Raw genomic sequence first — 25,717 nt, 5'->3', positions numbered from 1 at the left:
ATTAGTAAGAATGTCTCACCCCATGTTCAAGAATTGCCTTTTTCGCCTCCCAGGTGGCGCAGTGGTCTAGGGCAATGCACCCCAGTGCTAGCTGTGCCACCAGAGACTCTGGGTTCGCGCCCAGGCTCTGTCGCAGCCGGCCGCGACCGGGAGGTCCATGGGGCGATGCACAATTGGCCTAGCGTCGTCCTGGTTAGGGAGGGTTTGGCCAGTAGGGATATCCTTGTCTCATCACGCACCAGCGACTCCTGTGCACGCTAACCAGGTCGCCAGGTGCATGGTGTTTCCTCCGACACATTGGTGCGGCTGGCTTCCAGGTTGGATGCGCGCTGTGTTAAGAAGTAGTGCAGCTTGGTTGGGTTGTGTCTTGGAGGACGCATGGCTTTCGACCTTCGTCTCTCCCAAGCCCGTACGGGAGTTGTAGCGATGAGACAAGATAGTAACTACTAACAATTGGATACCACGAAATTGGGAAAAGGGGGTAAAATTATTTTTTTAAATGCCTTTTTCTCGCTCATTCTAGGGTAAATGAAAACAAAATCTCAAAAATATTGTTACTTTTTAAACAAAGAGATTGTTATTATTATTATTATTAATTCATTTAGAAAGATCTGTGAGAATATCTAACGGAAGATGCCCCTTAGATATTAATTTAGAGTCCTCCAATTCTCTAAATGTAATTACTTAACCTCTTACATCTATGGGGGCGCTATTTCATTTTTGGATGAAAAACGTTCCCGTTTTAAACAAGATATTTTGTCACAAAAAGATGCTCGACTATGCATATAATTGATAGCATTCGAAAGAAAACACTCTGACGTGTCCAGAAATACCAAGATATTCTCTGTGCGTGCCCTAGAACGTGAGCTTCAGGCAAAACCAAGATGAGATGGCATCCAGGAAATGACAAGGATTTTTGAGGCTCTGTTTTCCATTGTCTCCTTATATGGCTGTGAATGCGAGAGGAATGAGCCTGCCCTTTCTGTCGTTTCCCCAAGGTGTCTGCAGCATTGTGACGTATTTGTAGGCAGATCATTGGAAGATTGACCATAAGAGACCACATTTACCAGGTGTCCGCCCGGTGTCCTGCGCCGAAATTGGTGCGCAAAAGTCACCTGCCAGTATTTTTCCATGCGATACAGAGAGGAAAGCAAGCTTCCACGAACTGCATATCAATGAAGAGATATGTGAAAAAACACCTTGAGGATTGATTCCAAACAACGTTTGCCATGTTTCGGTCGATATTATGTAGTTAATCCGGAAAAAGTTTTATGTTGTAGGTGACTGAATTTTCGGTTCGTTTCGGTAGCCAGACGCAATGTAGAAAACGGAACGATTTCTCCTACACACAGACGCTTTCAGGAAAAACTGCGCATTTGGTATGTAACTGAGAGTCTCCTCATTGAAAACATCAGAAGCTCTTCAAAGGTAAATGATTTTATTTATTTGGTTATCTGGTTTTTGTGAAAATGTTGCGTGCTAAATGCTACTCAAAATGCTATGCTAGCTTTGCATACTCTTACACAAATTAGTCAATTTCTATGGTTCAAAAGCATATTTTGAAAATCTGAGATGACAGTGTTGTTAAGAAAAGGCTAAGCTTGAGAGCAGACGCATTATTTTCATTTTATTTGCGATTTTCAGAAATCGTTAACGTTGCGTTATGCTAATGAGCCTGAGGCTTTAGTCACAAACCCGGATCCGGGATGGGGCGTTTCAAGAAGTTAAAGAGCATTTTGAAGTTGGATGCAAAAGCCTGCAACTATTTTACCACCCTTTCGCGCTGCTCTAAAGGCAAGCATGGGGGACTGGTCTTGATAAATCAATGCTATTTTTTATTTTCACTTAATCCTAGTTTGGGTATTGGTTAGACAATAATGAGAAAATTAGGGTGCAGTAATGTTATGCTCTTAGTGTAACCATTATTTAACTAGGCAAGTCAGTTAAGAACAGCCTACTCCTTCCTCGTAACCTGCGATGAATCTTTAGTTAACCCTTTCACACGTACCATCACACGGGTGTGATCATTCTACAGTGGTCCCTGAAGCATACAATCACACGTAAATATATCAATAATACCACACAAAACATTTTCTGATAGTGATTTATTGATATAAATGGCGCATGCAGGCAATCAATCACGTAACCTCTCATTCCCACTCTGAGCCATTCAGTGTTGTTGTTTATGTATGTAGCTAGTTAGCTAAGCTGTAGCATTAGCAACGTCTTTCAAAAGGAGACAACTCACAAATGCGTAAATTCTGGCGATGTAAACAAATTCTGACAATGAGTCTGAAAGTCAGGAATGAGATTTTGACAGTGACAGAAGACCCCTTGTCTGAGGACCCCTTGTCCACTGACAAAGTCCCAGTCTGGAGTGCAACGCCCCTTGCCATCTCCATCTGAGGCAGAGTGCTTCAAGTTGTTTCTGACAGAGGAGCTGGTGGGAGACATAGCAGAGACCAATCGCTACAGGAGAAGCTACAGGAGAAGAGAGAGCCAGGAGTGTGTGTGGGGGGGGGACAACCACAATTAGTGAAATGTATACATTCCTGGTGACAGTCCTTCTCATGGGGATAGTAAAGAAGAACTCCCTAAGAGAATACTGGAGCAGAGATCCTATGTTTGCAACTTCCTTCTTTGACCCATTATACAAAATAAGACATGTTAACAGCTGGCAGTAAAGTGCCATGACAAATGAGACGTCCATGTCCTCTCCACTGTCCATACAGCAACCATGTCGGGCCACAGGGAAGGTGGACCACCTGACGGGAGAGAGAGACAAACCAGACAGAGAAACATCAAACCAGACTGCGTGCTTGACTATAACCTCAAAATGTGATCAGTGGATAAGGCGGACATGATAAACAGCTTTGTGGAATGCACTCAGGAAACGACCAAGTGGTATCATATATTTTTCTATTTTTCCAGGGTAGCTTCAAAATACAACATGTCAATACTTCTGACGCATTTAGCATTGTTTTACAGAGCTAATAGAAGAATGTAACTAGCTACATAAGCATGATTGAATATAACACCATAAAAGGTGAGTAACATGAGTAACGTTACTTCGCGTGTCCGCGGTTATAATATACACAAATATATTATGCTCCATACACACAGTGAGCTACAGTAGAACCGGTAAAACATGACACACAGAAACTATTATAACGTAATAAGGCACTTACTTTGATAGAAACACAGTCTGGATTTGAACCTGGGTGTCTGTAGTGACGCCCCTAGCACTGAGACACTGTGCTTCAGACAGCTGTGCCACTTGGGAGTCATAAGGCCAGGGTAGCTTCAAAATACAACACATGCTAATACTTCCCTGACACAATTAGCATTGTTTTCCAGAGCAATTTGAAGAATGTAGCTAGCTACCTAAGCATTGAGTATAACACCATAAATGCTATGAAATGAGTAACGTTACACCGCGTGTCCGCGGTTATAAGGAATATACACGAAAACATTATGCTACAGTAGAAACGACATAACACAGCATGCAGAAACTATTATAACGTAATAAGGCGCTTAATTTGATAGAAACGCACACATTTCCAAAGTTATTATTGGTAACGAAAACAACTTTGATTGCGATGCAGGTGACAGACGGAAAATATGGACACGTGTATGCAGGACGGCAGATGAGCAAATGTCTGCAGACTTGAACTGCATAAACAATTGAGAAGTGTTTGGGGAATTTTGTCCGGGTCAGAAATGTCCAAAAAATGAATTGGTCTGCAAAAGTAAAAATGACTACTTTTATGTGAATGAATGTGGCGGAACACACCTCAATTCAAACTGTTATTAGAAGATGAAAAACGTGTAAGAAAATAATAAAAAATTGATAACAGCCTATAAATAAAAATAGGCTGCGTGCTGTGGTTTGAAGTTGAAAACAGCATATAAATAAAAATAGGCTGTGTGCTTTGGTTTGAGGGCAGCGCGGATTAAATGTACTGTTACGTAACAATCACATTCTGGAATGGAGAGAATGTTCTAATATCACGTGCATAAAAAAACTCATGCTGGGGCGACCGTTATAGATATTTGGAACTCACACATGAAAGGGTTAAATAGCCTAGTATGGTACTGTCGACCGTCACGTTGTACAGCGCCATATTTTCCAGTCCATCCTTATGGAAACCCAGAGGGTTTTTCATTTTTCTTGGAATAGAAAAAACATAATATTAATCAAATTTATTAAGCAAGTACCAATCAAAAGTTTGGACATCTACTAATTCCAGGGTTTGTCATTATTTTTACTATTTTCTACATTGTAGAATAATAGTGAAGACATCACAACTATGAAATAACACCGGTCTCCTGTATGCCCCGCATTCTGTAGTACAGACATGGCCTGCTCTCCCTTATGCAAGGAATCAGGCACTTTCCCATGTTTACTACAGTATGTATTGTAGACTGCACAGTAGCCTAATAAACAAATAAACACATTTCGTTAATAAAATAATGATAAAAATATGATTTAGTTATAGATCCATAATGAATTCCTAAGGGAATAAATATCACTTATTTACAGAACTATTGGAACAAAGTTGTCTAATGAAGGCAAACAATTTAGAATCCTCCAATCCTGTAGCCTACTCCCGACCGGCACGTTGTTCAGCGCCATATTTTCCATTCCATCCTAACGGAAACCCTGAAGGTTTCATTTTTTGATTTTCTTTGAATAGAAACACCATAATATTAATCAAATTAATTAAGCCAAATTTCCTAAAATCAATCCCATATACTATGTTATTACAAAAAAGGTTTTAAATTCTCTAGTAATGCATTTACGGAATACTATCAAATGCTTCTCAAAGAAGCCCTCTGGTGGTCAAAATAGCAATAACTTGCAGTAACAGAAAAAATGTCTGACAATTAAATGGCGTGCCACAGAATGCTGCAGCAGATGCAACTTTTAAAGGAGGAACCACTGTTGCCAATTTTTAAATTGTAGCTGGCCCATCTAGGGGAAATCACTCAGTTCTACCTCCAGGCTAAGATTCATGACAATAAACGTCAACCTGCGTTTGTCCCAAGGTGCCATTTGGGCAGTCCATTGTAGCCTGTAGAAAAGCTGGTAGTGATAAGTTATACAACATGATTCAGATCTCACTGCCATCCATCACCACGCATCACCATGCAGTCATTGACGTGACACTAGGGAAATCCGTGCAAATATATAGGTCATTCACTGTTATCTTGTGATGTTCTGTACTTTCGTCAGCAAAAACACACACCTTAATACTAATATGTATGCTATGGTAATAGCCTCTCTTTCGTTTGCCTCTTTCTATCCCTCTGTCATTGCTCATATTTGAGTATCGATATGGAGGCAAATTGCTTTTTTCTTCAGCTGGATGTACTCATGTTGTAACCTCTGCAACCCCTGCGGTTTTGCACTCCCGGGGGTGTCAATCGTTGGTCCTCTTTGGCTTATCCCAGTTCTGTGGTTGAGACTGGAAGGATGTGGTGGGTTACATAGCCCCTCTCTTCAGGCCCCAAAATGAGGAGTGATGTTACTGACTCCCCACTCCCATCTCTGTCATCTCTAGAGATGTTCTGGAGAGTACTGTGTCTAACCACGCAGTGCCATTCTGTGGTGTGTTTGTGTGTGTATATGTGTGTGTGTGTGGGGGGTATCATTCTGATTCTCTTTCTCCCTCGCTTCCTCCAAACTCAGCCGGTGCCAAACTCGATGTCGTCCTATATTCACCAATCTCCATGGTGGTTCAATCTCTTTGAGGTTCTGTCCAATCACTTTATTGTGCTCGTCATCCTTCTCTTCACCTTCCTGGGGCGATGTATGGTCAACGGAATGCTGCAGATAGTTTTCCAGGTGAGTTGACAGTAAAACTGGTTGAGACTAGGATTTTAAAAGGGTAATTTATCCTAGAACTGTGCCCAAGAATGTCTACCTCGAGTGGCTCTGACATCACATTGCCACCTAGTGGATCCATTGGGGCTCTACAGTGGTTTTATGGCAACTGTCGTCTTCAGTTTACAGTTTTTTCCAAATGCTTACACACAAAATCTTTTCATGTCACACGATTTTTGAAACCTCTCACTCAAAGTGCAAAACTACACACCAAATATCCAAAACCATAAGCTTTGACTCAGTTGTCAATTGCATAAAACACTTTTTTCAAAACACTACACACAATTCTCTACCTAAAACATAGAAATCTAACAGGAAGTGACTTGCTTTCCTTTTCCAAACACAACCAATCAAAATGCTACACTTATTCACCAGGTCACACACACACACACTCCTCACATGTGCAAACACTAATAGCTTAACTGATCACTAACCAATCACTGCTTTACTGTAGTATAGGTCAAAGGTCAGATTACCTGTTTTGAACAATGGATGCCAACAATGGACAGAGAGCAAGAGGAGTAGGAGGGAGAGGAAGAGGAAGAAGATGACAAGGGCAAAGAAGAGAAGGAAGGATAACCATCTCTGATGAGATTAGGGCAAAACTTGTTGATCATGTAATCAACCACGGTTTGACCATGAGAGAGGCTGGACTGAGAGTCCAGCCCAACTTGAGTCGATTTACAGTGGCGTCCATAATTCAAACCTTCAGAAATGAGAACAGGTATGCAACTATCTAATGACTATTTTAGCATTACAGTAATGTACAGCCGCTTCTCCAGGCAATGGCGGACGCATGTGGGGACATAGAGGTTGCCTCTGTCCAAGGTTGGATACGCCAAGCTTAGGAGATACTTCCCTCGATGTTTGGCAAGAGAAAACGGATCTTTTGATGTGGACGAAGTATTGTGGCCAGACCCAGGCCAGAGAAGAGATGAAGCGTAGCTTAGCACTGGTGACCCCCACCAATTCCTGGACTGCCCCCCTGGGACCCCACACACACAATTGTGTTCTTTACTGTATTCTAAAGAATATACTTTTGGTTTACATATGTTTATGGTTTTGTTGTATGCTACTGTATACAACAGTACTGTTTGGCCTAATAAATATTTTCTGTTTCTACATTGCATTGGTGTTTACAGTGTACTTGTTACCCCTCTCAGCAGATGACTTTCACTGTAGAACATTGTATTGAAATGTTGATATACTGTAAGCCTATGAAAGACCAAAGAGCTTTAGATTTAGAACAACAGTGTTTACATAGTATATCCAAAAATGTACTATTATGAAAGCAGTGTTTACTATTTGATGTGTTTATGGCATTTTGAATGCAGTGTTACATTGTGAAGGAGATGTGAGGCATTTTGCATTTTGTAGTTTTGGGAATTGTGTGTAGAGTTTTGAAAAAAGGAGACAGTTTTGAAAAACGTGTGTAAACAGTTGGAAAAAAGTGTAATAAATCAGTTAAATACAGGAAATCAGGACTTTCCCTGCTGCAATGGCCTAATGTATTACAAAGCAGATAGTCCTCATCAATCATCATGCTATTTTTCTGCCAGTACCTTTTTGGAGGAATCTTATCACTCTCGCGTGTCCTTTCTCCCCATCGACCCTCTGTGTCTCCTCCCTCTGTCTCACCTCATCTACCCTCTCCCCTAGGTGACTCTGATAGTGAGTGGGAACCTAAGCTTTCTCTACTGGCTGACCATAGTTCCCAGTCTGTTTTGACAATGGATCTCTGGGGTTCCTGTTCGAGGGGCCAAGCAAGCCGTACCGGACCTCCAGGCTGAGGAGGCTGCAGGACAGACCCCCAAACCCACCAGAGGTACCCCCTCAACAGCCATGAAATCTCCTAAATGAGCCTAACCTCTTACCCATCAGTGGTAGAGCCCACACCGTAGAAATATAATAATCTCTTCCATTTATCTAATTCCCTCACAACCCATAACTCTACCTCAGCCCAGACACATCTTTGCAAAGAAAGAAATCGATATGGACAGGGTTAAGGTATTGTGGGGATTATCCTGGAATTCTGGGTATTTATTTTCATCCTATAAGAATAGCAGGGCTGCTGTAACACTGTCTGGGTGTTTTATGATTGGGACTAATGATGACAGTCATAGAGAGGGAGAGGAGGTATTAGACCAGCCTTCCACCTGGCTCCACTGAGTTGGCCTGACTGATGTCTCTACCAGCCATGCTGTGTGTGTCTGCGTGCGTGCATGTTTGTGTGTGTATGGACTCCCCCTCCCCACACGCCTGGCTAAGCTGTGTGTTTGAGTATACAACACCTAAGAGTGGGAAATGAGTGGGTCCACATGGGCACCCTACCCCTCTCCACCCGCTCCACTCCCGAGCCTCTCCACTCCACATCTCCAACACCCACACCTGGCTGTATGCACATCTGAGGCAGGCTAGCAGGCTATTGGGCCTTGACAGATGGTAGACACTCAGCACCAGACATTACCAATGTGCCTGACAGTTGGCCCAGAAACATAAAGGAAGAAGTTAATGATTTGGACATGATGGGAGGAGTATGGTTTAGTGCTGGGACAGCTGAGGAGAGGGAGGAGGGAATGGAATGAAAGTGCGGGAGAGAGACAACTTGAGATGGCGTGGAAGACAGTGATGAATGTACATGTACAGATAACTGCCAAAATAAAGGAAACACCAACATAAAGTGTGTTAATAAAAGGGCATTGGGACATCACGAGCCACCGAACCAGCTTCAATTGAATGCTGTACATTCTACAAGTGTCTGGATCTCTATTGGAGGATGGGACATCATTCATCCACATTTATACATGACCCTTCAGCTCCACCATAACGTTGAATAGCTTTGCCATCAGCGTCGTGTCAATGTCACGTTCTACCTGCTACACAGAGCTTGTTTTGAGAGCGGAGAGCAGCACAGAGGAGGAGCATCTTTATTCTATTTTCTCTAAATTTACTGGTCCATATTCATCGATTATGCATAAGTACAATAGCGTTGGTCCAGTTTTTCACAAGTACTCATTCAATTGTTGCAAGCGGCTGTACTAATTGATCCTCCAATTTTTTTATTTTTTTATTTTTTTTATTTAACATTTATTTAACCAGGTAGGCTAGTTGAGAACAAGTTCTCATTTGCAACTGCGACCTGGCCAAGATAAAGCATAGCAGTGTGAACAGACAACACAGAGTTACACACGGAGTAAACAATAAACAAGTCAATAACACAGTAGGGAAAAAAAGAGTCTATATACATTGTGTGCAAAAGGCATGAGGAGGTAGGCAAATAATTACAATTTTGCAGATTAACACTGGAGTGATAAATGATCAGATGGTCATGTACAGGTAGAGATATTGGTGTGCAAAAGAGCAGAAAAGTAAATAAATAAAAACAGTATGGGGATGAGGTAGGTAAAATTGGGTGGGCTATTTACCGATAAGACTATGTACAGCTGCAGCGATCGGTTAGCTGCTCAGATAGCAGATGTTTGAAGTTGGTGAGGAAGATAAAAGTCTCCAACTTCAGTGATTTTTACAATTTGTTCCAGTCACAGGCAGCAGAGAACTGGAACATTTACATTACATACATTTACATTTAAGTCATTTAGCAGACGCTCTTATCCAGAGCGACTTACAAATTGGCGAATTCACCTTCTGACATCCAGTGGAACAGCCACTTTACAATAGTGCATCTAAATCATTAAGGGGGGGGGGGGGGTGAGAAGGATTACTTATCCTATCCTAGGTATTCCTTGAAGAGGTGGAACGAAAGGCGGCCAAATGAGGTGTTGGCTTTAGGGATGATCAGTGAGATACACCTGCTGGAGCGCATGCTACGGGTGGGTGTTGCCATCGTGACCAGTGAACTGAGATAAGGCGGAGCTTTACCTAGCATGGACTTGTAGATGACCTGGAACCAGTGGGTCTGGCGACGAATATGTAGCGAGGGCCAGCCGACTAGAGCATACAAGTCGCAGTGGTGGGTGGTATAAGGTGCTTTAGTGACAAAACGGAGGGCACTGTGATAAACTGCATCCAGTTTGCTGAGTAGAGTGTTTGAAGCTATTTTGTAGATGACGTCGCCGAAGTCGAGGATCGGTAGGATAGTCAGTTTTACTAGGGTAAGTTTGGCGGCGTGAGTGAAGGAGGCTTTGTTGCGGAATAGAAAGCCGACTCTAGATTTGATTTTCGATTGGAGATGTTTGATATGAGTCTGGAAGGAGAGTTTACAGTCTAGCCAGACACCTAGGTACTTATAGATGTCCACATATTCAAGGTCGGAACCATCCAGGGTGGTGATACTAGTCAGGCGTGCGGGTGCAGGCAGCGAACGGTTGAAAAACATGCATTTGGTTTTACTAGCGTTTAAGAGCAGTTGGAGGCCACGGAAGGAGTGTTGTATGGCATTGAAGCTTGTTTGGAGGTTAGATAGCACAGTGTCCAAGGACGGGCCGGAAGTATATAGAATGGTGTCGTCTGCATAGAGGTGGATCAGGGAATTGCCTGCAGCAATAGCAACATCATTGATATATACAGAGAAAAGAGTCGGCCCGAGAATTGAACCCTGTGGCACCCCCATAGAGACTGCCAGAGGACCGGACAGCATGACCTCCGATTTGACACACTGCACTCTGTTTGCAAAGCAGTTGGTGAACCAGGCAAGGCAGTCATCAGAAAAACCAAGGCTACTGAGTCTGCCGATAAGAATATGGTGATTGACAGAATCGAAAGCCTTGGCAAGGTCGATGAAGACGGCTGCACAGTACTGTCTTTTATCGATGGCCGTTATGATATAGTTTAGTACCTTGAGCGTGGCTGAGGTGCACGCGTGGCTGAGGTGCACCCGTGACTGGCTCGGAAACCAGATTGCACAGCGGAGAAGGTGCGGTGTGATTCGAGATGGTCAGTGACTGTTTGTTGACTTGGCTTTCGAAGACCTTAGATAGGCAGGGCAGGATGGATATAGGTCTGAAACAGTTTGGGTCCAGGGTGCCTCCCCTTTGAAGAGGGGGATGACTGCGGCAGCTTTCCAATCCTTGGGGATCTCAGACGATATGAAAGGGAGGTTGAACAGGCTAGTAATAGGGGTTGCGAAAATGGCGGCAGATAGTTTCAGAAATAGAGGGTCCAGATTGTCAAGCCCAGCTGATTTGTACGGGTCCAGGTTTTGCAGCTCTTTCAGAACATCTGCTGTTTGGATTTGGGTAAAGGAGAAACTGGAGAAGCTTGGGCGAGTAGCTGCGGGGGGGGGGTGGGGTGGAGCTGTTGGCCGAGGTTGGAGTAGCCAGGCAGAAGGCATGGCCAGCCATTGGGAGAATTGGGCAGCCATTCTCCATGGACTTCACAGTGTCCCAGAACTTTTTGGAGTTGGAGCTACAGGATGCAAATTTCTGCCTGAAGAAGCTGGCCTTAGCTTTCCTGACTGACTGCGTGTATTGGTTCCTGACTTCCCTGAACAGTTGCATATCGCGGGGACTATTCGATGCTATTGCAATCCGCCACAGGATGTTTTTGTGCTGGTCGAGGGCAGTCAGGTCTGGAGTGAACCAAGGGCTATATCTGTTCTTAGTTCTGCATTTTTGGAACGGAGCATGCTTATCTAAAATGGTGAGGAAGTTACTTTTAAAGAATGACCAGGCATCCTCAACTGACGGGATGAGGTCAATGTCCTTCCAGGATACCCGGGCCAGGTCGATTAGACAGGCCTGCTCATAGAAGTGTTTTAGGGAGTGTTTGACAGTGATGAGGGGTGGTCGTTTGACTGCGGCTCCGTAGCGGATACAGGCAATGAGGCAGTGATTGCTGAGATCCTGGTTGAAGACGGCGGAGGTGTATTTGGAGGGCCAGTTGGTCAGGATGACGTCTATGAGGGTGCCCTTGTTTACAGATTTAGGGTTGTATCTGGTGGGTTCCTTGATGATTTGTGTGAGATTGAGGGCATCCAGCTTCGATTGTAGGACTGCCGGGGTGTTAAGCATATCCCAGTTTAGGTCACCTAACAGAACAAACTCTGAAGCTAGATGGGGGGCGATCAATTCACAAATGGTGTCCAGGGCACAGCTGGGAGCTGAGGGGGGTCGGTAGCAGGCGGCAACAGTGAGAGACTTATTTCTGGAGAGAGTAATTTTTAAGATTAGTAGTTCGAACTGTTTGGGTATGGACCTGGAAAGTATGACATTAATTTGCAGGCTCTCTCTGCAGTAGACTGCAACTCCTCCCCCTTTGGCAGTTCTATCTTGACGGAAAATGTTATAGTTGGGTATGGAAATCTCAGAAGTTTTGGTGGCCTTCCTGAGCTAGGATTCAGACACGGCAAGGACATCAGGGTTAGCAGAGTGTGCTAAAGCAGTGAGTAAAACAAACTTAAGGAGGAGGCTTCTGATGTTGACATGCATGAAACCAAGGCTTTTTCGATCACAGAAGTCAACAAAAGAGGGTGCCTGGGGACATGCAGGGCCTGGGTTTACCTCCACATCACCCGCGGAACAGAGGAGGAGTAGTATGAGGGTGCGGCTAAAGGCTATCAAAACTGGTTGCTTAGAGCGATGGGGACAAAGAATAAAAGGAGCAGATTTCTGGGCACGGTAGAATATATTCAGGGCATAATGCGCAGACAGGGGTATGGTGCGGTGCGGGTACAGAGGAGGTAAGCCCAGGCACTGGGTGATGATGAGAGAGGTTGTATCTCTGGACATGCTGGTTGTAATGAGTGAGGTCACCGCATGTGTGGGAGGTGTGACAAAGGGGGTATCAGGGGTATGAAGAGTGGAACTAGGGGCTCCATTGTAAACTAAAACAATGATAACTAACCTAAACAACAGTATACAAGGCATATTGACATTTGAGAGAGACATACAGCGAGGCAAACAGTAATCACAGGTGTTGAATTGGGAGAGCTAGCTAAAACAGTAGGTGAGACAACAACAGATAATCAGCTAGCACAACAATAGCAGGTAAAATGGCAATGACACAAGTTGCTTTTGTTTACTTTGTGAAGATAGTCAAAGCCAGCTACCTAGAGTTTCGGCTAGCTAGTAGCTTCTTGACTTCATACATCTTAGAACAATAACCAGTGGTGTATAGTTGAGGCCATATGCAACTAACTTTAATTCAATTCACAAGACAGAATGAACGTGTGCGTCAGCCATCGAGAATTGAACCTCTGCGGTTCTTGAGCTTGGACGTTGCCATTGGACGTGATGCAACACGAGCACAACACGAGCAGTATAGCAGCATTCATTGATTTCAAAGGAAGCATTTCCTCAATGTCTGATGGCTGATTGCAATACTTTGTATCCCTCATTTACTCAAGAGTTTTACTTTATTTTGGCAGTTACCTGTATATTAAAAAAAAATTACGTCGAAGTGCAGTGAATGCCCATGTTGTGTATAAAAACAGGAATAGGCTCCAGCTAATTGGTCTCCCAAGACTCAAATGGCTTTAGTTCTATGTTGGGTAATATGTCATTTAAGTGGGCCCAACATTCTGTACTACCTCCACTAGGGCTGTTTTTTTTCATTTTTAGGCATAAAAGTTCATTCTTTTAGTCAAACAACGGGTATGGTTCTGATGCATGGTTTTAACATGGATGGGTTGACGGGTTGCCATCTCAATCCGAGACAGGTAGTGGGGATTTGAGCTGTCTACTCCTCCAGTTGTCTGTGACTAAATGCCCCATGACCACATAGACTAAGCCCCTCTCTCTGGCTACGGCCAAAGAGATCTTGTGTTCCTAGATACAAACGCACGCACGCATACGCGCACACACACACACACACACGCGCGTGCACACACACACACACACACACACACACACACACACACACACACACACACACACACACACATATATATAAACTCAGCAGAAACAGAAACGTCCTCTCACTGTCAACTGCGTTAATTTTCAGCAAAGTAACATTTGTATATATTTGTATGAACATAACAGGGTAGCCTAGTAGTTAGAGCGTTGGACTAGTAACCGAAAGGTTGAAAGTTCAAATCCCCGAGCTGACAAGGTACAAATCTGTTGTTCTGCCAAATAGGCAGCTTACCCACTGTTCCTAGGCCGTCATTGAAAATAAGAATTTGTTCTTAACTGACTTGCCTATTTAAATAAAGGTAAAAAAAATAAAATAAATAATAATAATAAATAACAAGATTCAACTGAGACATAAACTAAACAAGTTCTACAGACATGTGACTAACAGAAATGGAATAATGTGTCCCTGAACAAAGTCAAAATCAAAAGTAACAGTCGGCATCTGGTGTGGCCACCAACTGCATTAAGTACTGCAGTGCATTTCCTCCTCATGGACTGCACCAGATGTGCATGTTCTTGTTGTGAGATGTTACCCCACTCTTCCACCAAGGAACCTGCAATATCCCGAACATTTCTGGGGTGAATGGCCCTAGCCCTCACCCTCCGATCCAACAGGTCCCAGACGTGCTCAATGGGATTGAGATCCGGGCTCTTCGCTTGCCATGGCAGAGCACTGACATTCCTGTCTTGCAGGAAATCCCGCACAGAATGTGCAGTATGGCTGGTGGCATTGTCATGCTGGAGGGTCATGTCAGAATGAGCCTGCAGGAAGGGTACCACATGAGGAAGGAGGATGTCTTCCCTGTAACGCACAGCGATGAGATTGCCTGCAATGACAACAAGCTCAGTCTGATGATGCTGTGACACACCGCCCCAGACCATGATGGACCCTGCACCTCCAAATCGATCCCGCTCCAGAGTACAGTCCTCGGTGTAACGCTCATTCCTTAGACAATAAACGCGAATCTGACCATCACCCTTGGTGAGACAAAACTACAACTCGAAGAGCACTTTTTGCCAGTCCTGTCTGGTCCCACGATGGTGGTTTGTGCCCATAGGCAACGTTGTTGCCGTTGATGTCTGGTGAGGACCTACCTTACCAACAAGCTCTCAGTCCAGCCTCTATCAGCCGATTGCGGACAGTCTAAGCACTGATGAAGGGATTGTGCGTTCCTGGTGTAACTCGGGCAGTTGTTGTTGCTGCTACCCTGTACCTGTTCCTCAGGTGTGATGTTCGAATGTACCGATCCTGTGCAGGTGTTGTTACACGTGGTCTGATACTGTGAGCATGATCAGCTGTCCGTTCTGTCTCCCTGTAGCCCTGTCTTAAGCGTCTCACAGTACGGACATCGCAATATATTGCCCTGGCCACAGCTGCAGTCCTCATGCCTCCTTGCAGCATGCCGAAGGCACGTTCACGCAGATGAGCAGGGACCCTGGTCATCTTTCTTTTGTTGTTTTTCAGAGTCAGTAGAAAGGCCTCTTTAGTGTCCTACGTTTTCGTAACTGTGAACTTAATTCAAATCAAATGTATTTGTATAGCCCTTACATCAGCTGATATCTCAAAGTGCTATACAGAAACCCAGCCTAAAACACCAAACAGCAAGCAATGCAGGTGTAGAATCATGGTGGCTAGCAAAAACTCCCTAGATAGGCCAAAACCTCGGAAGAAACCTAGAGAGGAACCAGGCTATGACGGGTGGCCAGTCCTCTTCTGGCTGTGCCGGGTGGAGATTATAACAGAACAGGGCCAAGATGTTCAAATGTTCATACATGACCAGAATGGTTAAATAATAATAATGTAAATGTAAATAATCACAGTAGTTGTCGAGGGTGCAACAAGTCAGCACCTCAGGAGTAAATGTCAGTTGGCTTTTCATAGCCGATCATTAAGAGTATCTCTACTGCTCCTGCTGGGAATTGCCAGGGATCTCATGATACGATATCATGGTACTTAGGTGCCGATACAATATTCATTGCGATTCTTACAATTGTATATGTATTTCTATTCGATACTGTGATTTTGTGTTTCGATGTCCCAAGTATATTGCTCACCATATGTCTTCTGCAGAGGGACAAGAGAGAGCCATGAGAAAACTAGTTTTGATCAGCCATGGAAATAAAATAGTTTTAAAACATATTGGCTCCCTATATAAAAAGATGGAGAACAAGCTATTAAGGAAAAATACTGTAGTTTTGCTGCAGGTATGGCCAACTAGCGCAACAAATATTGCGATATTGACAAAACGATACCATACGATATATCGTCAAAAATAATTTCCCTATATGTAACCCCTATGTCCATTTAGGTATGCTCATTCGTCGGGTGGTGAATGTGGCTCTGGGCGTTCTGATTGGCTATCTGAGCATTCCTGTGGTACTGAACTTGCTGAGCTCCAGACAGGTGATGAACACGTCCTTCAGCCCACTCCGCATCATCAACAACCTACTTCATCCTCCTCTTCCTTTCTCTCAACACTCTCCATTTCTCCTCAAGATAACCCTATATCCCAAATTCTGTTCTAGAATTGTTCTCTGCAACTATCACTCTCTTAGACCCTCTTTTTGTCTCGCTCCCTCTGTATGCAGTATCACTAAGGAGCGGACTGAGGTGATTCTGCAAGGTACTTTGAGCACGGACCAGAAGGACCCAGAGGCTGTGTGGGAGGACTACCAGTTCCTGTGGAAGCCAGGGGACCTGATCTGACGGCCCTGCTCTATCTTCCCCTATGGGCCCCACTGGCACTTGTGGCTCGCCACCCTCCAGGTGCAGTCAGTCTGGCACTTGGCAGACCTTTGGACTACACAGCTCTAACTTGACATGCAAGAATCAGGAATTTTGTTTATTTTATTTACTGTTAGTTGGTTTTGTACATGCCTTGGATTTGTTTCCCCATCCCTGTCCAAAATTCCACCACCCCACTTATAATTATCACAATGGAGAATGTCCATAACCATGGAAGAATTCAGATACAGTATGATGTCATTGTTCTAGCACTGAGTTTGTCAACTACGGCACGCAACATGGACCCAGAACTACCTGCCCTGATTTATTTCCTCTGTCAGGGCTAGCAGCCCACACAATTCTCAACTTCCGCTGTTAAACCTGCCTTCTACACGCAGCTATCTCAGGTGAAGATCTTCCCGGAGACTTGATTGTGTGGCACCCTGTTTTTAATGTTCCCTTCTCAAGGCATAGGGTTCCCTGCTGGTCTACCTCCAATCCTAGAACCAAGATAATCCCAGTCAGACATTTTGGCAAGAGGGGGGAAGGTTGACGTCACACATTGGCTCAATATTCACATAATAGTTTGTTGGAGTAGACTGCTTTGGATTAAGGTATTTGTTTGAAGTGAGAGTTGATCTCTCTCTCTCTCTCTCTCTCTCTCTCTCTCTCTCTCTCTCTCTCTCTCTCTCTCTCTCAACCAGACCTATGTGCAGAGTCAGTGGGAACACAATCCCTTCCAGGGCAGAGACAGTCCCAGTTACACTAACACTGGGCAGTGGAGGGGAGAACCTCTGCCGTTATCCACAACAGAGTTGTCCATGATAAAGAGAAGAGGGTGAAAAGCATTTTGATACGACGCGTGTTTCTGTAGTATGCACATTTCATTTAAAAATGGCCAGCTGTTGCCGTTAGGCGACAGCTGCGTTGAAGGCCTAACTGATCTCAGCTGTGCGTGTACGAGTGTGTGTGACTGTTATACAGACTTTTTCTGAATGCTTAAACACTAACAGTGATTCTTGAAGCACTAATCTCTGAAACCATTAACACTTGCAGCCAATGCATTTACCAAATGTGCCAAACTGAATGCACGTGCTCTGCTTCACGCTCAGTTTTGTAATTTTATGACACACTTTTTGCAAAACTGTAAACACAACTCACTGTTTTACACTCAGTTTGCAATTTAATAACACATTTCTGGAAAAACTGTAAACATTGGTCTCTACATTGCTACACAATTTCACCAATTGCCTTTCAACATTGACACATGTGAAACCACTTTTAGATAATGAGTTTACTTACAAATCAGAGCTTGAGCACTATTAATAGGCCACAGGTAAACATTTGGTTTGGACAACATTTGGAGGCCAATAGGACGGGGGTAAGATGGGGTTGAAGGAGAGGACGGGGAAGAGGAAGGGGCGTCAGGAACAGAAATCAGAATGACTGTGGTTGACCATGTTGTCAACCATGGGATGAGCATGAGGAAGGCTGGGCAATGGGTTCAACCAAATCTGAGCCGCTATACTGTTGCAGGTATCTGGATATTTAGAAATGAGAACCGGTAAGTAACTATAAGTGCTCTTCGTCTTACTGGTACAGTAATATGTACTCTACTTTTATAATGAGAAGGATCAATCACTAAAACCGTTCAAATGTTTTTACACAACTGCAAGAAAACTGGTGGAAGAGGTCGACTGTTCACCCCAGAGCAGGAGACCCACATTGTCAATATGATCATTGCAAATAACTGCATCAGAGAACTGCAGGACCACATAATGGCAGATATCACCACATTCCAAAACGTCAACAGAGTGAGTCTCTGCACTGTCTCGTCTACTGAAACGCAATAGTAATAGGACGAAGCAGCTGTACAGAGTCCCTTTCGAAAGAAACTCTGACCGTGTAAAACAATTGAGATATTAATACTGGATCTGGAAGTGTATGGTGCTACATCAAATTGACTGATCCCTGTCTTTTCGTACTGTGCTACATTGTTTTGTCTTGTCTCTTTCAGAGAGTCATGGAGCTAGAAGCAGATTCAGTGCATCATGAGCTAATATACGTGGACGAGGGAGGTTTCAACCTTGCCGTGGCACCGGACACCATGCCATCATCAACGTCCCGGGACAACGTGGTGGCAACATAACAATGTGTGCGGCTATTAGACAAAACGCCGTCCTTCACCATCATGCAATCCTAGCACCATACAACACTGCACACATTGTCACATTTCTGGACACCCTCCATAACAGACTAATTCCTGATGACCAGGGGCCAGAGCAGCCCAGGTACGTTATCATTTGGGACAATGTTAGTTTTCACCGGGCTGCTGTGGTCTGCAATATGCCCTGCACACAGAAAAAGCAGAAGCCACAAGTGTTTTTCATTTATACTATCAGTGCGTAGTTGGTGCTTCGTGCGCTTATTCAAATGATGGTTTGTGTGTACTGTATTGACTTCAAAAGCACAATTTTTAGAAAAAGAGTTTGAAGAGTTTTGCAAGAATTGTTTGCTTTGCAAGAGATGTATAATGTTTTGGTGTAAGGTTTTGTGGTTAGTGTGTAGAGTTTAGCAAAAAATAGCCTATAGTTTCAAAGATAGTGCCGAAGCAATCAGAAAAAACGGTAATAATTGCAAGCCTCACATTCTTTGCAGAAACTCAAATGCCTTGTCCTCTAGCCCCCTCTAGTGGAATGTTTCCTCTAGATATAAAACGTGTCCCAGTTCCACTAATCATTCCGGTTCCTCCTTTTATCCGTCTCCCTGCTTCACCAGGTGGGTCCAGGGAGAGCACAAGTTCAGCCCTCCTGGCAGTGAAACGTATCGGAGCATTCTTCCCCGTTGCGGACCTGGCCACCCTCGGGGGTTACTTGGAGTCCCGGAACTGGCCCCATCCTGACCTTTTGACCTACTGTATGACTAATCACACTGACATATTCAATGAGCGATGGGTGCATGAGACACTGAGGTATTGCTCCTTGCTTATAATTCTGGATAAAATACACTATGAAAACAAACATGTTGACATAATGTGGTTCCCCTGATATTGGGGAATTCATGTAAAAATGACATTTTATTGTATAACTCTGTTTTGCTTGTCTCAAATGTTCCCGTCTACTGTATGCAATAAAGAATGACCAACCCTTCCCGTGAATAGCGATATGTCACTGTGCCAAAAAATGTAACAATAGGAGAGTTGAGGGGATGACACACCGTCCATTTGGGCTCACAGAGCAAGACAGTCAGACTGTACCACCATTGTGTGTCTTTTGATAATAAAAGGTACATTTTCGGACAAAAATAGACATTCCATGTATTATTGCCATTCAATTTGTACGTCTAGCAAGTTGTCCATCAATTAACGTAGTGGTTTAAATCATCCAACGTGAGATGTCCGTCCCAATTAAATAATCTTACTGGAGTGACATTGCAGTGTTGTACTACATACAAATTCCCCTAATTGTTGTGTGTCTTTGTGTTACAGGGATCTGATAGGATCCAATGCATAAAAAGGGAGAGCTAATCAGTGGAAGAGGTGTATCTTTCGTCGTGCAGTTGTGTGTGTGAAACGCTTACAGAGTAGTGATAGCAGTAACGGATGAGAACCCCGAGGGGACAAATGCTCCCTCCTGTCCTTGCATCCCACAATGTACATTTCTCCCAGTATGGCCAAATTGAATTGTGTTCACCTTATCACAAATACCTGAGCCACATGCACTGTTTGTACAGACACACTATATATGATGGAAAACAGAATTGATGCCTACCTACAGTCATTTTATCTGATTAAATCTGCTGATTTTGCTATTTGTAGGTAAAAAACAACAACATTTGGGTGCAGCGGTAGGATGTGGCTGCACCTGTGTGCCAGAAGATGGCACTGACCATTTATGACCACTCCTGTGATAAGTTACCACTTTGAACAATTTGATAAGTCTCCACTGTGAAAAATGGCCTTGTTTTTCTCCGTAGCTGTGAAGGTGAGTGAGTGTTGTGTGTCTGTCTATACAGGTAGAAGTGGGCCATCCAGATGGAGGTAACGCTACATTGATGTGTGAAGGTCCAGACTGTGAGCATCTGCTGCCTCTAATGAGGACTAATAGCCATGCCAGCGGGACCGGACAGCCTCATGCCCCTCACAGTCCAAACAAGAAACACAAGGAAGTTACAAGACATTTTATACTGTCTCAGCATAAGACTATATTAGAACATGATTGATTCAAATACAATTTTACAGTTTTTTACAATCACTTTGGCACTAATTTCGAAACCTTGATGTCATTTTTCAAAACTCTAGACACAAAACTCACAACCAATGATCAAAATGCTTATTTTTCAAAACTCTTAACATTTTTTCCAATTGCTTGGATACAGTACACATAAAGCTAAGATCATTTGTTCATTGACTAAAGTCACCTGTTCAAAATGACACAACTTAACTTACCATTTCAAAATGAAATTAACACATTACATCTGAAATGACTGTCTATTCATTTCATTACAATGATCTAACTATCAATTGATACAACTGCTCAAAATGATAAGTAGTTGTTGCATTACTCTTAATTCATAGTTTTATGGAAACTGACAAACAATATTCCATGTTTAGATCATGAATGTTTCAGGATAACGAGATCCACTGACACCAATTACCGTGGAACATGAACCAATTGGACTACATTATCTATGGATGTAATATTTCATCATCATTCTTTATCGGGCACAGCTTCTATGGTCCCATGTACCACTTTTCCAGACCATGTTTTCTGATTTGACATTACTGTATGCTCACCGGCCACTTCATTAGGTACACCTATATAGTACTGGGTAGGACCCCCTTTTGCCTCCACAACAGCCTGAATTATTCACAGTGTTGTACGTTAAGAGATGCCCTTCTGCACACCACTGTTTTAAACAGCTGTTATTTGAGCATTTGTGGCCTTTCTGTTAGCTTGAATGAGTCTGGACATTCTCTTCTGACCTCTCTCATTAACAAGGTGTTTTGCCCACAGAACTGCCGCTCACTGAATGTGTTTTGTTTATTGCACCATTCTCTGTAAACTCTAGAGACTGTAGTGCGTAAAAATCCCAGGAAGGCAGCTGTTTCTGAGATGCTGGAATCACCATGTGTTCATCAACAATCATACCACGGTCAAAGTTGCTTAGATTACTCATCTTGCCTGTTTTAATGTTTGGTTGAACAACATCGAAAGCTCTCTACTCTATATACTCTATATATATTGAGTTGCAGGCAGCCACATGATTCCCTGTTCAAATGTAACCTTCCTTGATGAGCTAAATTAGGTCTGTAGAGCTGATGGCATGGCCCATGTCATTGTGTGGGATAATGTCAGGTTCACCATGCTCAAATGGTGCAAGCATGGTTTCAGGCCCATCCGCAATTTACCACCCTGTACTTACCCCCATACTCTCCTTTCCTTTAACCTGATTGAGGAATTTTTCTCCACATGGAGGTGGAAGGTATATAAACAAGCCGCCCTTCTCCAGGCCATGGATGAGGCATGCAATGACATCACGGCAGACCAGTGTCAGGCCTGGATTCGCCCAAAGATTCTTCCCAAGATATTTGGCTAATGAAAACATCCATTGTGATGTGGATGAGATGAGAACCTGTAGCCAAATCCACAAGACAGTTTTGATGGAAATATAGAAGTACAGTAATCTATCCTTTGTTTTGCTTTTTACAGTAAGCCAGGTGAGGTACAGTTGACGTTAACTGTAGTTGTTTTCTTTTTTTGTAGCTAATTATTTTTGCTTTGTTTCAAAGAAACCTATGTTGTGATTTTATTGCATTTCATCAATGAATTTCATGTTTTGTTCAATGATTCCACTGTGTCTGTAGTATTCTCTCTACTAGTCCTTTTACATTGATGTATTTATGTGTAGTAGCATAATGAAACATGTATCACATATTTTGTACTACAATATTTAATGATTGTATGAACAACTACACAGTGAAACTATCGGGATCTTGTGTGTGGGTGATCTAAATGAATGTTCCTATGGTATTTCATGATAAATGAGTTATTTGAACCAATAATTCTGCAAGTGCAAGGTTTCTTTAAAGATATGAATGCACAATGCAATGTTTTGAACATTGGACTGCCTGTGTTACAAGTGATGACCATTTTGAGTTTTGTGTCTATGTCAGGATTTGGTCAGGGTTGTTCCGGGTTTTGGTCACTAGATGCCCCCATTGTGCTTTTTGACCTTATGTTTTTTCCCTTGTTCCCCATTATTATTTGCACCTGTGCCTCGTTTTCCCCTGATTGTATTTAAACCCTTAGTTTCCCTCAGTTCTGTGCTCTGTGTTTGTATGTTAGCACCCAGCCCTAGTGTTCTGTGTATTCTTGTCGATTCCGGTGGATGCTCTTGTGGAATTCCGTTTTTGTTTTTGAGTATCTCTTAAGGCTTTTTTGTGCTATTCCTACCACCTTTTGGATTTACCATTTTTGTATTGAAGGACTTCTCCTTTTTACTTTATTAAATACACCGTCTTAAGTACTGCTGTGTCTGCCTCATCTTCTGGGTTCTGCTGACTATTCGTGGCTCAGTTGGTTAAGTGACTGTTTCTCACTCTGGAGACCCAGGTTCGTAACCGGGTCCTGACAGAAACACAGAGCCATAAATGCAGCCAGTTCCCAGGACCTTTTTGCCATGCTGTCCCACCACCAGGAGACTGTCCAACGCCACGAAGCCGCCCTGGTTCAGCAAGAGGCCTTAATGGCTAGACATTCTCATCTTCTGTCGGAGATGCTGACTTCCATTAAGCAAATATCTGATCGTCTTACCCCGGCAACAGTTCCCGTCCCAGTACCTCAGATTCACGTACCCATGGCAGTTAACCCCCTGGCTGAACCTCGTCTTCCACCTCCCCAACGGTTCTCAGGTGATCCAAGTGCTTGTAAAGGGTTTCTCACCCAATGTTCTCTCTCCTTTGAGCTACAACCCTCGTCGTTTCCCACCGACCGGTCTAAGATCGCTTATATCATCACCCTGCTGTCGGAAAAAGCCCTGGCCTGGGCTACTGCTGTGTGGGATGCCCATAGTTCCTGCTGTGCCAGCTACTCTGCCTTTGCTGAGGAATTCAAACGAGTTTTTCAAGGCCCAAGCAGTGATTCTGACTCAGCCAAACAGCTCCTGACACTCCACCAAGGTTGGCGCAGCGTGACGGACTATGCCATCCAGTTCCGCACGGTGGCAGCAGCAAGTGGCTGGAACAACGAGGCGCTCACAGTGTGCTTTCTGAAAGGCCTTTCCGACACTATCCAAGATGAACTGGCCACTCGGGAACCACCGGACAATCTCGAGTCCCTGATCAAGTTGGCCTCACGCATTGACCAGCGTCTGAGAGAGAGAGAACTCAACCGTAGACCTCTAGCCCCTATCAGTCCCAGCTCCGAGTCCCCACCTTTATCCTCGCTGGCTCCATCGGAACCCATGCAGATTGGACGCATCTCCCAGGCTGAGAGAGACCGCCGGATGAGGGAGCGACGCTGTCTATATTGCGGCAAACCGGGCCATTTCCGTTCCACGTGTCCCGGGCTCCAGGGAAACGCTCTGTCCCGTACAGACCGGGGGAACTGTAACGGGAAACATAACCTCCTCCCATCCGTCCAACTCCCGTCTGCTCATTCCAGTCACCCTCTCCTGGGACAACCACAAGCTTCACCTTCAAGCCTTGGTAGACTCTGGAGCCGCAGGTAACTTCATGGATGGTGTCTGGGCGAAGGAGAATGGCGTTCCCTCTGAACCTCTAAGTGAACCCATGAGGGTCACTACATTGGATGGAAGCCCTTTGGGATCTGGACTTGTCACTCATGTCACTACCTCCTTGCGACTTTCAGTTTCACAACACCAGGAATTGATGAACTTTCATTTGATCTCCTGTTCCGAGTTCCCTCTCGTCCTTGGATACCCCTGGCTTCACAGCCATAACCCTCACATCGACTGGTCTGTGGGCACTATCAAGCAGTGGGGTCCTACGTGCCAAGCTACTTGTATTTTCCAGAATTCCCGAGTTCTACTCCCGAGTCTTTAGAATCCATCGACCTGACCCGAGTTCCCGAGTGTTACCATGACCTCAAACTGGTGTTTAGCAAACAGAGGGCCACCATGCTACCACCCCATAGACCTTACGATTGCCCCATCGACCTGTTTCCGGGCACTTGCCCTCCCAGGGGTCGGATCTTTTCCCTATCTCCACCCGAACGAGCTGCTATGGATACCTACATCAAGGACGCTCTGGAAGCAGGCCTCATGCGTCCATCCACCTCCCCGGCGGGAGCAGGGTTTTTCTTTGTGGCCAAGAAAGACGGTGGATTACGTCCTTGCATCGACTACCGGGGACTCAATGCCATAACCGTCCGTAACCGTTACCCGCTACCCCTTATGGCCACAGCCTTCGAGCTGCTCCAGGAAGCAGTTGTTTTCACCAAGCTTGACCTGCGGAACGCATACCATCTTGTGCGGATCAGACCTGGTGACGAGTGGAAGACCGCTTTCAACACGCCTACTGGTCACTATGAATACTTGGTGATGCCCTTCGGCCTGACCAACGCCCCAGCGGTGTTCCAAGCGCTCATAAACGATGTGCTTAGGGATATGCTTAACATATTTGTGTTCGTTTACTTGGATGACATCCTCATCTTTTCGAGCTCCCTTCAAGAACACACTAAGCATGTCAGACAAGTACTCAAACGCCTCCTGGACAGCCATCTGTACGTTAAGCCGGAAAAATGTGAATTCCATTCCTCCCCGAGTACAATTCCTGGGATTTGTAGTGGAACCCGGTCGAGTCCAAATGGACCCCAGGAAGGTAGGGGCGGTAGCGGATTGGCCCACCCCCAAATCCGTTAAGGAAGTTCAGCGTTTCCTGGGCTTCACAAACTTTTACCGCAAGTTCATCAAGAACTTCAGCTTGGTGGCAGCCCCTCTCTCAGCTTTAACCAAGGGTGGCAATGCAAGGTTTTTGTGGGGAAGAGAAGCTGAGACGGCCTTCCAAGGACTCAAGCAGCGCGTTCTCTCTGCTCCCATCCTGATACTACCGACTACGGATGAACCATTTGTGGTGGAGGTAGACGCATCAGAGGTTGGTGTTGGAGCTGTCCTGTCTCAGAGGGGTGAAGACAAGAAGCTTCATCCGTGCGCTTTCTTCTCACACCGGCTTACCCCGACTGAGAGGAACTACGATGTGGGGGATCGTGAACTCCTAGCGGTTAAGATGGCATTGAAGGAATGGAGACACTGGCTCGAGGGGGCTTCTCACCC

At 44.3% G+C, this 25,717-nt stretch overlaps 1 pseudogene; it reads left to right on the top strand.

Annotated features, from left to right (window-relative positions):
• Positions 1–18,572, top strand: part of LOC135524943 (lipase maturation factor 1-like) — a 54,665-nt pseudogene extending 36,093 nt beyond the window's left edge.
• Positions 18,573–25,717: the final 7,145 nt, after the last annotated feature.

This window comes from Oncorhynchus masou, chromosome 31, assembly GCF_036934945.1.
Source record: "Oncorhynchus masou masou isolate Uvic2021 chromosome 31, UVic_Omas_1.1, whole genome shotgun sequence".
In the NCBI taxonomy this organism is placed as follows: domain Eukaryota; kingdom Metazoa; phylum Chordata; class Actinopteri; order Salmoniformes; family Salmonidae; genus Oncorhynchus; species Oncorhynchus masou.
This window is presented reverse-complemented; position numbering and strand designations above follow the sequence as displayed.